The sequence below is a fragment of the Amphiura filiformis genome, chromosome 9 (assembly GCF_039555335.1).
Source record: "Amphiura filiformis chromosome 9, Afil_fr2py, whole genome shotgun sequence".
Classification (NCBI taxonomy): Eukaryota; Metazoa; Echinodermata; class Ophiuroidea; order Amphilepidida; family Amphiuridae; genus Amphiura; species Amphiura filiformis.
Window position 1 is genome coordinate 21,224,172 of NC_092636.1, and position 14,656 is coordinate 21,238,827.

The following is a 14,656-nucleotide window of genomic DNA, read 5'->3' on the forward strand; positions in this document are numbered from 1 at the left end:
ATTATCACCACTTTGGTAAACATCACCACAAATTTGGTTAAATCGCCCCAACCATTTAAAAACTTGCAGCTAATGTTTCAAACTTTTTAATGTCAACCTTATGTCAATTTCAATAGACAGCACATATCAGTAGACAGCACACTGTACAGTATTTTATTCAACAATGCTATCTTCAGTAGACAGCACACTGTACAGTATTTCATTCAACAATGCTATCTTCAGTAGACAGCACACTGTACAGTATTTTATTCAACAATGCTATCTTCAGTAGACAGAAACGATAGAAAATATTCAAATAATATGGAACGCTTCACGATTCTGCGTGTCATCCTTGCGCTATTTTTTACCCCATGGTTATCTATAAATTGAAACAAATGAAACAATTGAAACATTTGGAACGAAAATTGAAACATCGTGTTCCAAATTGTTCCAAATGTTTCAATTTTCTTAGAAATGATAGAAAATATTCAAAAAATATGGAACGCTTCACACGATTTTGCGTCGTTCATCCTTGCGCAGGGGCCATGCTAGCAAAAATCTTCTCTGTATCGTTCAATTTTAGTATCAATGTGCTGCCGAACAAGCACGATTAAAGAGAGGACGGACTTGATATTTATATCACCAAAAAGTATCGAATATATATTCTGCCGAAGCAAAGCACGATTAAAGAGGACGGACTTGATATTTATATCACCAAAAGTATCGAATATATATTCCTGGTGTCACAACGTTGTTACAACGTGCTATTTTACCAATAATAACCAACAGAGGGCGCCCGACACTGACCGTAACAGCCATTACAGGTCACGATCCATTATATTACGTTTAAATTACCCGCCGCGGATTATGCGTGCCGAATCGGTAACTAGCGAAAGTTGTTTGCTCAAACGAGATCTGCATGCACATCGACCAACTAAACTAGAGCTTTTGTGGTTCATGAAGCACGAAATCAGTCGCTGACTTATGCTAGGACACGGTAACCTTTTCGTTTGTCGTCTATGAACACTATATAAGTCAAGTTTTAGGCCATTGGATACAGTTAAGTAGTTATGTTAACCAAGTTTGGTGACAACGCACGTTAATTGAAGTAGGCCCTATCAGCATAATTTAAAGGATGTTCGCCAAATTATCACCGATAGCCCCTACATGAACGAATACATGAACTAATAGTTTCATTCCAGTGAACATAATGAACAAGTCAAAATTACACTTTTTAATTTTGTTTAATGTTTATAATTATGTCAAACTGCGGTGTCATGTTTTTCGCCAGTGAAGTAGCAGTTGTGAATGTTGACTTATTAGTTCCTGAGTTTCATTCTAGTAAACCTTGTATTTTTTGAGTACCATACCTATATATAAATCTGCAGTTAATTCGACACACACATCAGAAACATGACTTGCTATCATCTCTCAAAATATAGTGGAAGACAATGACTTTCAGGATTTAGATGTCAATTTCATACAGCGTTTTACACACTAAAATATGTAGGCCTTAATCATGCGCTGTGCTAATCACTGAGTCACTGTGAGATTGTGTGATACTTTCTGTCCACGTTGAATTTATATTTTGGCCCCATATCACTGTGTGAAAACGGAAAATTGCATATTTGAAGCTGACAAACTATACACTTTTTTTTTAAACAAGGTGTAAATAAAATAAAACGGCAGTAAAATTATCACCACTTTGGTAAACATCACCACAAATTTGGTTAAATCGCCCCAACCATTTAAAAACCTTGGCTAATGTTTCAAACTTTTTAATGTCAACCTTATGTCAATTTCAATAGACAGCACATATCAGTAGACAGCACACTGTACAGTATTTTATTCAACAATGCTATCTTCAGTAGACAGCACACTGTACAGTATTTCATTCAACAATGCTATCTTCAGTAGACAGCACACTGTACAGTATTTTATTCAACAATGCTATCTTCAGTAGACAGAAACGATAGAAAATATTCAAATAATATGGAACGCTTCACGATTCTGCGTGTCATCCTTGCGCTATTTTTACCCCATGGTTATCTATAAATTGAAACAAATGAAACAATTGAAACATTTGGAACGAAAATTGAAACATCGTGTTCCAAATTGTTCCAAATGTTTCAATTTTCTTAGAAATGATAGAAAATATTCAAAAAATATGGAACGCTTCACGATTTTGCGTGTCATCCTTGCGCAGGGGCCATGCTAATCTTCTCTGTATCGTTCAAGTTTAGTATATGTGCTGCCGAAGCAAGCACGATTAAAGAGAGGACGGACTTGATATTTATATCACCAAAAGTATCGAATATATATTCCTTGGTGTCACAACGTTGTTACAACGTGCTATTTTACCAATAATAACCAACAGAGGGCGCCCGACACTGACCGTAACAGCCATTACAGGTCACGATCCATTATATTACGTTTAAATTACCCGCCGCGGATTATGCGTGCCGAATCGGTAACTAGCGAAAGTTGTTTGCTCAAACGAGATCTGCATGCACATCGACCAACTAAACTAGAGCTTTTGTGGTTCATGAAGCACGAAATCAGTCGCTGACTTATGCTAGGACACGGTAACCTTTTCGTTTGTCGTCTATGAACACTATATAAGTCAAGTTTTAGGCCATTGGATACAGTTAAGTAGTTATGTTAACCAAGTTTGGTGACAACGCACGTTAATTGAAGTAGGCCCTATCAGCATAATTTAAAGGATGTTCGCCAAATTATCACCGATAGCCCCTACATGAACGAATACATGAACTAATAGTTTCATTCCAGTGAACATAATGAACAAGTCAAAATTACACTTTTTAATTTTGTTTAATGTTTATAATTATGTCAAACTGCGGTGTCATGTTTTTCGCCAGTGAAGTAGCAGTTGTGAATGTTGACTTATTAGTTCCTGAGTTTCATTCTAGTAAACCTTGTATTTTTTGAGTACCATACCTATATATAAATCTGCAGTTAATTCGACACACACATCAGAAACATGACTTGCTATCATCTCTCAAAATATAGTGGAAGACAATGACTTTCAGGATTTAGATGTCAATTTCATACAGCGTTTTACACACTAAAATATGTAGGCCTTAATCATGCGCTGTGCTAATCACTGAGTCACTGTGAGATTGTGTGATACTTTCTGTCCACGTTGAATTTATATTGTGGCCTCATATCACTGAGTGAAAACGGGAAATTGCATATTTGAAGCTGACAAACTATACTTTTTTTTTTTTTAAACAAGGTGTAAATAAAATAAAACGGCAGTAAAATTATCACCACTTTGGTAAACATCACCACAAATTTGGTTAAATCGCCCAACCATTTAAAAAACCTTGGCTAATGTTTCAAACTTTTTAATGTCAACCTTATGTCAATTTCAATAGACAGCACATATCAGTAGACAGCACACTGTACAGTATTTTATTCAACAATGCTATCTTCAGTAGACAGCACACTGTACAGTATTTCATTCAACAATGCTATCTTCAGTAGACAGCACACTGTACAGTATTTTATTCAACAATGCTATCTTCAGTAGACAGAAACGATAGAAAATATTCAAATAATATGGAACGCTTCACGATTCTGCGTGTCATCCTTGCGCTATTTTTACCCCATGGTTATCTATAAATTGAAACAAATGAAACAATTGAAACATTTGGAACGAAAATTGAAACATCGTGTTCCAAATTGTTCCAAATGTTTCAATTTTCTTAGAAATGAGAAAATATTCAAAAAATATGGAACGCTTCACGATTTTGCGTGTCATCCTTGCGCAGGGGCCATGCTAATCTTCTCTGTATCGTTCAATTTTAGTATATGTGCTGCCGAAGCAAGCACGATTAAAGAGAGGACGGACTTGATATTTATATCACCAAAAAGTATCGAATATATATTCCTTGGTGTCACAACGTTGTTACAACGTGCTATTTTACCAATAATAACCAACAGAGGGCGCCCGACACTGACCGTAACAGCCATTACAGGTCACGATCCATTATATTACGTTTAAATTACCCGCCGCGGATTATGCGTGCCGAATCGGTAACTAGCGAAAGTTGTTTGCTCAAACGAGATCTGCATGCACATCGACCAACTAAACTAGAGCTTTTGTGGTTCATGAAGCACGAAATCAGTCGCTGACTTATGCTAGGACACGGTAACCTTTTCGTTTGTCGTCTATGAACACTATATAAGTCAAGTTTTAGGCCATTGGATACAGTTAAGTAGTTATGTTAACCAAGTTTGGTGACAACGCACGTTAATTGAAGTAGGCCCTATCAGCATAATTTAAAGGATGTTCGCCAAATTATCACCGATAGCCCCTACATGAACGAATACATGAACTAATAGTTTCATTCCAGTGAACATAATGAACAAGTCAAAATTACACTTTTTAATTTTGTTTAATGTTTATAATTATGTTCATTATGTTCGCCAGTGAAGAGCAGTTGTGAATGTTGACTTATTAGTTCCTGAGTTTCATTCTAGTAAACCTTGTATTTTTTGAGTACCATACCTATATATAAATCTGCAGTTAATTCGACACACACATCAGAAACATGACTTGCTATCATCTCTCAAAATATAGTGGAAGACAATGACTTTCAGGATTTAGATGTCAATTTCATACAGCGTTTTACACACTAAAATATGTAGGCCTTAATCATGCGCTGTGCTAATCACTGAGTCACTGTGAGATTGTGTGATACTTTCTGTCCACGTTGAATTTATATTTTGGCCCCATATCACTGTGTGAAAACAGGAAATTGCATATTTGAAGCTGACAAACTATACACTTTTTTTTTTTATTATGTGTAAATAAAATAAAACAGCAGTAAAATTATCACCACTTTGGTAAACATCACCACAAATTTGGTTAAATCGTCCCAACCATTTAAAAAACCTTGGCTAATGTTTCAAACTTTTTAATGTCAACCTTATGTCAATTTCAATAGACAGCACATATCAGTAGACAGCACACTGTACAGTATTTTATTCAACAATGCTATCTTCAGTAGACAGCACACTGTACAGTATTTCATTCAACAATGCTATCTTCAGTAGACAGCACACTGTACAGTATTTTATTCAACAATGCTATCTTCAGTAGACAGAAACGATAGAAAATATTCAAATAATATGGAACGCTTCACGATTCTGCGTGTCATCCTTGCGCTATTTTTACCCCATGGTTATCTATAAATTGAAACAAATGAAACAATTGAAACATTTGGAACGAAAATTGAAACATCGTGTTCCAAATTGTTCCAAATGTTTCAATTTTCTTAGAAATGATAGAAAATATTCAAAAAATATGGAACGCTTCACGATTTTGCGTGTCATCCTTGCGCAGGGGCCATGCTAATCTTCTCTGTATCGTTCCAATTTTAGTATATGTGCTGCCGAAGCAAGCACGATTAAAGAGAGGACGGACTTGATATTTATATCACCAAAAAGTATCGAATATATATTCCTTGGTGTCACAACGTTGTTACAACGTGCTATTTTACCAATAATAACCAACAGAGGGCGCCCGACACTGACCGTAACAGCCATTACAGGTCACGATCCATTATATTACGTTTAAATTACCCGCCGCGGATTATGCGTGCCGAATCGGTAACTAGCGAAAGTTGTTTGCTCAAACGAGATCTGCATGCACATCGACCAACTAAACTAGAGCTTTTGTGGTTCATGAAGCACGAAATCAGTCGCTGACTTATGCTAGGACACGGTAACCTTTTCGTTTGTCGTCTATGAACACTATATAAGTCAAGTTTTAGGCCATTGGATACAGTTAAGTAGTTATGTTAACCAAGTTTGGTGACAACGCACGTTAATTGAAGTAGGCCCTATCAGCATAATTTAAAGGATGTTCGCCAAATTATCACCGATAGCCCCTACATGAACGAATACATGAACTAATAGTTTCATTCCAGTGAACATAATGAACAAGTCAAAATTACACTTTTTAATTTTGTTTAATGTTTATAATTATGTCAAACTGCGGTGTCATGTTTTTCGCCAGTGAAGTAGCAGTTGTGAATGTTGACTTATTAGTTCCTGAGTTTCATTCTAGTAAACCTTGTATTTTTGAGTACCATACCTATATATAAATCTGCAGTTAATTCGACACACACATCAGAAACATGACTTGCTATCATCTCTCAAAATATAGTGGAAGACAATGACTTTCAGGATTTAGATGTCAATTTCATACAGCGTTTTACACACTAAAATATGTAGGCCTTAATCATGCGCTGTGCTAATCACTGAGTCACTGTGAGATTGTGTGATACTTTCTGTCCACGTTGAATTTATATTTTGGCCCCATATCACTGTGTGAAAACGGGAAATTGCATATTTGAAGCTGACAAACTATACACTTTTTTTTTAAACAAGGTGTAAATAAAATAAAACGGCATTAAAATTATCACCACTTTGGTAAACATCACCACAAATTTGGTTAAATCGCCCCAACCATTTAAAAAACCTTGGCTAATGTTTCAAACTTTTTAATGTCAACCTTATGTCAATTTCAATAGACAGCACATATCAGTAGACAGCACACTGTACAGTATTTTATTCAACAATGCTATCTTCAGTAGACAGCACACTGTACAGTATTTCATTCAACAATGCTATCTTCAGTAGACAGCACACTGTACAGTATTTTATTCAACAATGCTATCTTCAGTAGACAGAAACGATAGAAAATATTCAAATAATATGGAACGCTTCACGATTCTGCGTGTCATCCTTGCGCTATTTTTACCCCATGGTTATCTATAAATTGAAACAAATGAAACAATTGAAACATTTGGAACGAAAATTGAAACATCGTGTTCCAAATTGTTCCAAATGTTTCAATTTTCTTAGAAATGATAGAAAATATTCAAAAAATATGGAACGCTTCACGATTTTGCGTGTCATCCTTGCGCAGGGGCCATGCTAATCTTCTCTGTATCGTTCCAATTTTAGTATATGTGCTGCCGAAGCAAGCACGATTAAAGAGAGGACGGACTTGATATTTATATCACCAAAAAGTATCGAATATATATTCCTTGGTGTCACAACGTTGTTACAACGTGCTATTTTACCAATAATAACCAACAGAGGGCGCCCGACACTGACCGTAACAGCCATTACAGGTCACGATCCATTATATTACGTTTAAATTACCCGCCGCGGATTATGCGTGCCGAATCATGAAATCGGTAACTAGCGAAAGTTGTTTGCTCAAACGAGATCTGCATGCACATCGACCAACTAAACTAGAGCTTTTGTGGTTCATGAAGCACGAAATCAGTCGCTGACTTATGCTAGGACACGGTAACCTTTTCGTTTGTCGTCTATGAACACTATATAAGTCAAGTTTTAGGCCATTGGATACAGTTAAGTAGTTATGTTAACCAAGTTTGGTGACAACGCACGTTAATTGAAGTAGGCCCTATCAGCATAATTTAAAGGATGTTCGCCAAATTATCACCGATAGCCCCTACATGAACGAATACATGAACTAATAGTTTCATTCCAGTGAACATAATGAACAAGTCAAAATTACACTTTTTAATTTTGTTTAATGTTTATAATTATGTCAAACTGCGGTGTCATGTTTTTCGCCAGTGAAGTAGCAGTTGTGAATGTTGACTTATTAGTTCCTGAGTTTCATTCTAGTAAACCTTGTATTTTTTGAGTACCATACCTATATATAAATCTGCAGTTAATTCGACACACACATCAGAAACATGACTTGCTATCATCTCTCAAAATATAGTGGAAGACAATGACTTTCAGGATTTAGATGTCAATTTCATACAGCGTTTTACACACTAAAATATGTAGGCCTTAATCATGCGCTGTGCTAATCACTGAGTCACTGTGAGATTGTGTGATACTTTCTGTCCACGTTGAATTTATATTTTGGCCCCATATCACTGTGTGAAAACGGGAAATTGCATATTTGAAGCTGACAAACTATACACTTTTTTTTTTTTTAAACAAGGTGTAAATAAAATAAAACGGCAGTAAAATTATCACCACTTTGGTAAACATCACCACAAATTTTGTTAAATCGCCCCAACCATTTAAAAACCTTGGCTAATGTTTCAAACTTTTAATGTCAACCTTATGTCAATTTCAATAGACAGCACATATCAGTAGACAGCACACTGTACAGTATTTTATTCAACAATGCTATCTTCAGTAGACAGCACACTGTACAGTATTTCATTCAACAATGCTATCTTCAGTAGACAGCACACTGTACAGTATTTTATTCAACAATGCTATCTTCAGTAGACAGAAACGATAGAAAATATTCAAATAATATGGAACGCTTCACGATTCTGCGTGTCATCCTTGCGCTATTTTTACCCCATGGTTATCTATAAATTGAAACAAATGAAACAATTGAAACATTTGGAACGAAAATTGAAACATCGTGTTCCAAATTGTTCCAAATGTTTCAATTTTCTTAGAAATGATAGAAAATATTCAAAAAATATGGAACGCTTCACGATTTTGCGTGTCATCCTTGCGCAGGGGCCATGCTAATCTTCTCTGTATCGTTCAATTTTAGTATATGTGCTGCCGAAGCAAGCACGATTAAAGAGAGGACGGACTTGATATTTATATCACCAAAAGTATCGAATATATATTCCTTGGTGTCACAACGTTGTTACAACGTGCTATTTTACCAATAATAACCAACAGAGGGCGCCCGACACTGACCGTAACAGCCATTACAGGTCACGATCCATTATATTACGTTTAAATTACCCGCCGCGGATTATGCGTGCCGAATCGGTAACTAGCGAAAGTTGTTTGCTCAAACGAGATCTGCATGCACATCGACCAACTAAACTAGAGCTTTTGTGGTTCATGAAGCACGAAATCAGTCGCTGACTTATGCTAGGACACGGTAACCTTTTCGTTTGTCGTCTATGAACACTATATAAGTCAAGTTTTAGGCCATTGGATACAGTTAAGTAGTTATGTTAACCAAGTTTGGTGACAACGCACGTTAATTGAAGTAGGCCCTATCAGCATAATTTAAAGGATGTTCGCCAAATTATCACCGATAGCCCCTACATGAACGAATACATGAACTAATAGTTTCATTCCAGTGAACATAATGAACAAGTCAAAATTACACTTTTTAATTTTGTTTAATGTTTATAATTATGTCAAACTGCGGTGTCATGTTTTTCGCCAGTGAAGTAGCAGTTGTGAATGTTGACTTATTAGTTCCTGAGTTTCATTCTAGTAAACCTTGTATTTTTTGAGTACCATACCTATATATAAATCTGCAGTTAATTCGACACACACATCAGAAACATGACTTGCTATCATCTCTCAAAATATAGTGGAAGACAATGACTTTCAGGATTTAGATGTCAATTTCATACAGCGTTTTTTACACACTAAAATATGTAGGCCTTAATCATGCGCTGTGCTAATCACTGAGTCACTGTGAGATTGTGTGATACTTTCTGTCCACGTTGAATTTATATTTTGGCCCCATATCACTGTGTGAAAACGGGAAATTGCATATTTGAAGCTGACAAACTATACACTTTTTTTTTTAAACAAGGTGTAAATAAAATAAAACAGCAGTAAAATTATCACCACTTTGGTAAACATCACCACAAATTTGGTTAAATCGCCCCAACCATTTAAAAACCTTGGCTAATGTTTCAAACTTTTTAATGTCAACCTTATGTCAATTTCAATAGACAGCACATATCAGTAGACAGCACACTGTACAGTATTTTATTCAACAATGCTATCTTCAGTAGACAGCACACTGTACAGTATTTCATTCAACAATGCTATCTTCAGTAGACAGCACACTGTACAGTATTTTATTCAACAATGCTATCTTCAGTAGACAGAAACGATAGAAAATATTCAAATAATATGGAACGCTTCACGATTCTGCGTGTCATCCTTGCGCTATTTTTACCCCATGGTTATCTATAAATTGAAACAAATGAAACAATTGAAACATTTGGAACGAAAATTGAAACATCGTGTTCCAAATTGTTCCAAATGTTTCAATTTTCTTAGAAATGATAGAAAATATTCAAAAAAATATGGAACGCTTCACGATTTTGCGTGTCATCCTTGCGCAGGGGCCATGCTAATCTTCTCTGTATCGTTCCAATTTTAGTATATGTGCTGCCGAAGCAAGCACGATTAAAGAGAGGACGGACTTGATATTTATATCACCAAAAAGTATCGAATATATATTCCTTGGTGTCACAACGTTGTTACAACGTGCTATTTTACCAATAATAACCAACAGAGGGCGCCCGACACTGACCGTAACAGCCATTACAGGTCACGATCCATTATATTACGTTTAAATTACCCGCCGCGGATTATGCGTGCCGAATCGGTAACTAGCGAAAGTTGTTTGCTCAAACGAGATCTGCATGCACATCGACCAACTAAACTAGAGCTTTTGTGGTTCATGAAGCACGAAATCAGTCGCTGACTTATGCTAGGACACGGTAACCTTTTCGTTTGTCGTCTATGAACACTATATAAGTCAAGTTTTAGGCCATTGGATACAGTTAAGTAGTTATGTTAACCAAGTTTGGTGACAACGCACGTTAATTGAAGTAGGCCCTATCAGCATAATTTAAAGGATGTTCGCCAAATTATCACCGATAGCCCCTACATGAACGAATACATGAACTAATAGTTTCATTCCAGTGAACATAATGAACAAGTCAAAATTACACTTTTTAATTTTGTTTAATGTTTATAATTATGTCAAACTGCGGTGTCATGTTTTTCGCCAGTGAAGTAGCAGTTGTGAATGTTGACTTATTAGTTCCTGAGTTTCATTCTAGTAAACCTTGTATTTTTTGAGTACCATACCTATATATAAATCTGCAGTTAATTCGACACACACATCAGAAACATGACTTGCTATCATCTCTCAAAATATAGTGGAAGACAATGACTTTCAGGATTTAGATGTCAATTTCATACAGCGTTTTACACACTAAAATATGTAGGCCTTAATCATGCGCTGTGCTAATCACTGAGTCACTGTGAGATTGTGTGATACTTTCTGTCCACGTTGAATTTATATTTTGGCCCCATATCACTGTGTGAAAACAGGAAATTGCATATTTGAAGCTGACAAACTATACACTTTTTTTTTTTAAACAAGGTGTAAATAAAATAAAACAGCAGTAAAATTATCACCACTTTGGTAAACATCACCACAAATTTGGTTAAATCGCCCCAACCATTTAAAAACCTTGGCTAATGTTTCAAACTTTTTAATGTCAACCTTATGTCAATTTCAATAGACAGCACATATCAGTAGACAGCACACTGTACAGTATTTTATTCAACAATGCTATCTTCAGTAGACAGCACACTGTACAGTATTTCATTCAACAATGCTATCTTCAGTAGACAGCACACTGTACAGTATTTTATTCAACAATGCTATCTTCAGTAGACAGAAACGATAGAAAATATTCAAATAATATGGAACGCTTCACGATTCTGCGTGTCATCCTTGCGCTATTTTTACCCCATGGTTATCTATAAATTGAAACAAATGAAACAATTGAAACATTTGGAACGAAAATTGAAACATCGTGTTCCAAATTGTTCCAAATGTTTCAATTTTCTTAGAAATGATAGAAAATATTCAAAAAATATGGAACGCTTCACGATTTTGCGTGTCATCCTTGCGCAGGGGCCATGCTAATCTTCTCTGTATCGTTCCAATTTTAGTATATGTGCTGCCGAAGCAAGCACGATTAAAGAGAGGACGGACTTGATATTTATATCACCAAAAGTAGCGAATATATATTCCTTGGTGTCACAACGTTGTTACAACGTGCTATTTTACCAATAATAACCAACAGAGGGCGCCCGACACTGACCGTAACAGCCATTACAGGTCACGATCCATTATATTACGTTTAAATTACCCGCCGCGGATTATGCGTGCCGAATCGGTAACTAGCGAAAGTTGTTTGCTCAAACGAGATCTGCATGCACATCGACCAACTAAACTAGAGCTTTTGTGGTTCATGAAGCACGAAATCAGTCGCTGACTTATGCTAGGACACGGTAACCTTTTCGTTTGTCGTCTATGAACACTATATAAGTCAAGTTTTAGGCCATTGGATACAGTTAAGTAGTTATGTTAACCAAGTTTGGTGACAACGCACGTTAATTGAAGTAGGCCCTATCAGCATAATTTAAAGGATGTTCGCCAAATTATCACCGATAGCCCCTACATGAACGAATACATGAACTAATAGTTTCATTCCAGTGAACATAATGAACAAGTCAAAATTACACTTTTTAATTTTGTTTAATGTTTATAATTATGTCAAACTGCGGTGTCATGTTTTTCGCCAGTGAAGTAGCAGTTGTGAATGTTGACTTATTAGTTCCTGAGTTTCATTCTAGTAAACCTTGTATTTTTTGAGTACCATACCTATATATAAATCTGCAGTTAATTCGACACACACATCAGAAACATGACTTGCTATCATCTCTCAAAATATAGTGGAAGACAATGACTTTCAGGATTTAGATGTCAATTTCATACAGCGTTTTACACACTAAAATATGTAGGCCTTAATCATGCGCTGTGCTAATCACTGAGTCACTGTGAGATTGTGTGATACTTTCTGTCCACGTTGAATTTATATTTTGGCCCCATATCACTGTGTGAAAACGGGAAATTGCATATTTGAAGCTGACAAACTATACACTTTTTTTTTTAAACAAGGTGTAAATAAAATAAAACGGCAGTAAAATTATCACCACTTTGGTAAACATCACCACAAATTTGGTTAAATCGCCCCAACCATTTAAAAAACCTTGGCTAATGTTTCAAACTTTTTAATGTCAACCTTATGTCAATTTCAATAGACAGCACATATCAGTAGACAGCACACTGTACAGTATTTTATTCAACAATGCTATCTTCAGTAGACAGCACACTGTACAGTATTTCATTCAACAATGCTATCTTCAGTAGACAGCACACTGTACAGTATTTTATTCAACAATGCTATCTTCAGTAGACAGAAACGATAGAAAATATTCAAATAATATGGAACGCTTCACGATTCTGCGTGTCATCCTTGCGCTATTTTTACCCCATGGTTATCTATAAATTGAAACAAATGAAACAATTGAAACATTTGGAACGAAAATTGAAACATCGTGTTCCAAATTGTTCCAAATGTTTCAATTTTCTTAGAAATGATAGAAAATATTCAAAAAAATATGGAACGCTTCACGATTTTGCGTGTCATCCTTGCGCAGGGGCCATGCTAATCTTCTCTGTATCGTTCCAATTTTAGTATATGTGCTGCCGAAGCAAGCACGATTAAAGAGAGGACGGACTTGATATTTATATCACCAAAAGTATCGAATATATATTCCTTGGTGTCACAACGTTGTTACAACGTGCTATTTTACCAATAATAACCAACAGAGGGCGCCCGACACTGACCGTAACAGCCATTACAGGTCACGATCCATTATATTACGTTTAAATTACCCGCCGCGGATTATGCGTGCCGAATCGGTAACTAGCGAAAGTTGTTTGCTCAAACGAGATCTGCATGCACATCGACCAACTAAACTAGAGCTTTTGTGGTTCATGAAGCACGAAATCAGTCGCTGACTTATGCTAGGACACGGTAACCTTTTCGTTTGTCGTCTATGAACACTATATAAGTCAAGTTTTAGGCCATTGGATACAGTTAAGTAGTTATGTTAACCAAGTTTGGTGACAACGCACGTTAATTGAAGTAGGCCCTATCAGCATAATTTAAAGGATGTTCGCCAAATTATCACCGATAGCCCCTACATGAACGAATACATGAACTAATAGTTTCATTCCAGTGAACATAATGAACAAGTCAAAATTACACTTTTTAATTTTGTTTAATGTTTATAATTATGTCAAACTGCGGTGTCATGTTTTTCGCCAGTGAAGTAGCAGTTGTGAATGTTGACTTATTAGTTCCTGAGTTTCATTCTAGTAAACCTTGTATTTTTTGAGTACCATACCTATATATAAATCTGCAGTTAATTCGACACACACATCAGAAACATGACTTGCTATCATCTCTCAAAATATAGTGGAAGACAATGACTTTCAGGATTTAGATGTCAATTTCATACAGCGTTTTACACACTAAAATATGTAGGCCTTAATCATGCGCTGTGCTAATCACTGAGTCACTGTGAGATTGTGTGATACTTTCTGTCCACGTTGAATTTATATTTTGGCCCCATATCACTGTGTGAAAACGGGAAATTGCATATTTGAAGCTGACAAACTATACTTTTTTTTTTAAACAAGGTGTAAATAAAATAAAACGGCAGTAAAATTATCACCACTTTGGTAAACATCACCACAAATTTGGTTAAATCGCCAAAAAAAAAAAAAAAACCTTGGCTAATGTTTCAAACTTTTTAATGTCAACCTTATGTCAATTTCAATAGACAGCACATATCAGTAGACAGCACACTGTACAGTATTTTATTCAACAATGCTATCTTCAGTAGACAGCACACTGTACAGTATTTCATTCAACAATGCTATCTTCAGTAGACAGCACACTGTACAGTATTTTATTCAACAATGCTATCT

The 14,656-nt window shown here is 35.9% G+C and overlaps 8 non-coding genes and 1 pseudogene across 8 annotated transcripts; all 9 read right to left on the reverse strand.

Moving 5' to 3' along the window:
* Positions 1 to 470: 470 nt before the first annotated feature.
* On the reverse strand, positions 471 to 587 carry LOC140161435 (U6 spliceosomal RNA; annotated as a pseudogene).
* Positions 588 to 2,140: 1,553 nt separating this feature from the next.
* Positions 2,141 to 2,246, reverse strand: LOC140161434 (U6 spliceosomal RNA). The gene has a single exon (XR_011860125.1). It is a non-coding gene; the product is annotated as a U6 spliceosomal RNA (small nuclear RNA).
* Positions 2,247 to 3,728: 1,482 nt separating this feature from the next.
* Positions 3,729 to 3,834, reverse strand: LOC140161432 (U6 spliceosomal RNA). Its single transcript, XR_011860123.1, has one exon. It is a non-coding gene; the product is annotated as a U6 spliceosomal RNA (small nuclear RNA).
* Positions 3,835 to 5,305: 1,471 nt separating this feature from the next.
* Positions 5,306 to 5,412, reverse strand: LOC140161407 (U6 spliceosomal RNA). The gene has a single exon (XR_011860099.1). It is a non-coding gene; the product is annotated as a U6 spliceosomal RNA (small nuclear RNA).
* A 1,483-nt stretch (positions 5,413 to 6,895) lies between these two features.
* LOC140161409 (U6 spliceosomal RNA) lies at positions 6,896 to 7,002 on the reverse strand. Its single transcript, XR_011860101.1, has one exon. It is a non-coding gene; the product is annotated as a U6 spliceosomal RNA (small nuclear RNA).
* A 1,494-nt stretch (positions 7,003 to 8,496) lies between these two features.
* LOC140161433 (U6 spliceosomal RNA) lies at positions 8,497 to 8,602 on the reverse strand. The gene has a single exon (XR_011860124.1). It is a non-coding gene; the product is annotated as a U6 spliceosomal RNA (small nuclear RNA).
* Positions 8,603 to 10,088: 1,486 nt separating this feature from the next.
* LOC140161410 (U6 spliceosomal RNA) lies at positions 10,089 to 10,195 on the reverse strand. Its single transcript, XR_011860102.1, has one exon. It is a non-coding gene; the product is annotated as a U6 spliceosomal RNA (small nuclear RNA).
* A 1,485-nt stretch (positions 10,196 to 11,680) lies between these two features.
* On the reverse strand, positions 11,681 to 11,787 carry LOC140161411 (U6 spliceosomal RNA). The gene has a single exon (XR_011860103.1). It is a non-coding gene; the product is annotated as a U6 spliceosomal RNA (small nuclear RNA).
* Positions 11,788 to 13,272: 1,485 nt separating this feature from the next.
* LOC140161412 (U6 spliceosomal RNA) lies at positions 13,273 to 13,379 on the reverse strand. The gene has a single exon (XR_011860104.1). It is a non-coding gene; the product is annotated as a U6 spliceosomal RNA (small nuclear RNA).
* Between the last annotated feature and the right edge of the window lie 1,277 nt (positions 13,380 to 14,656).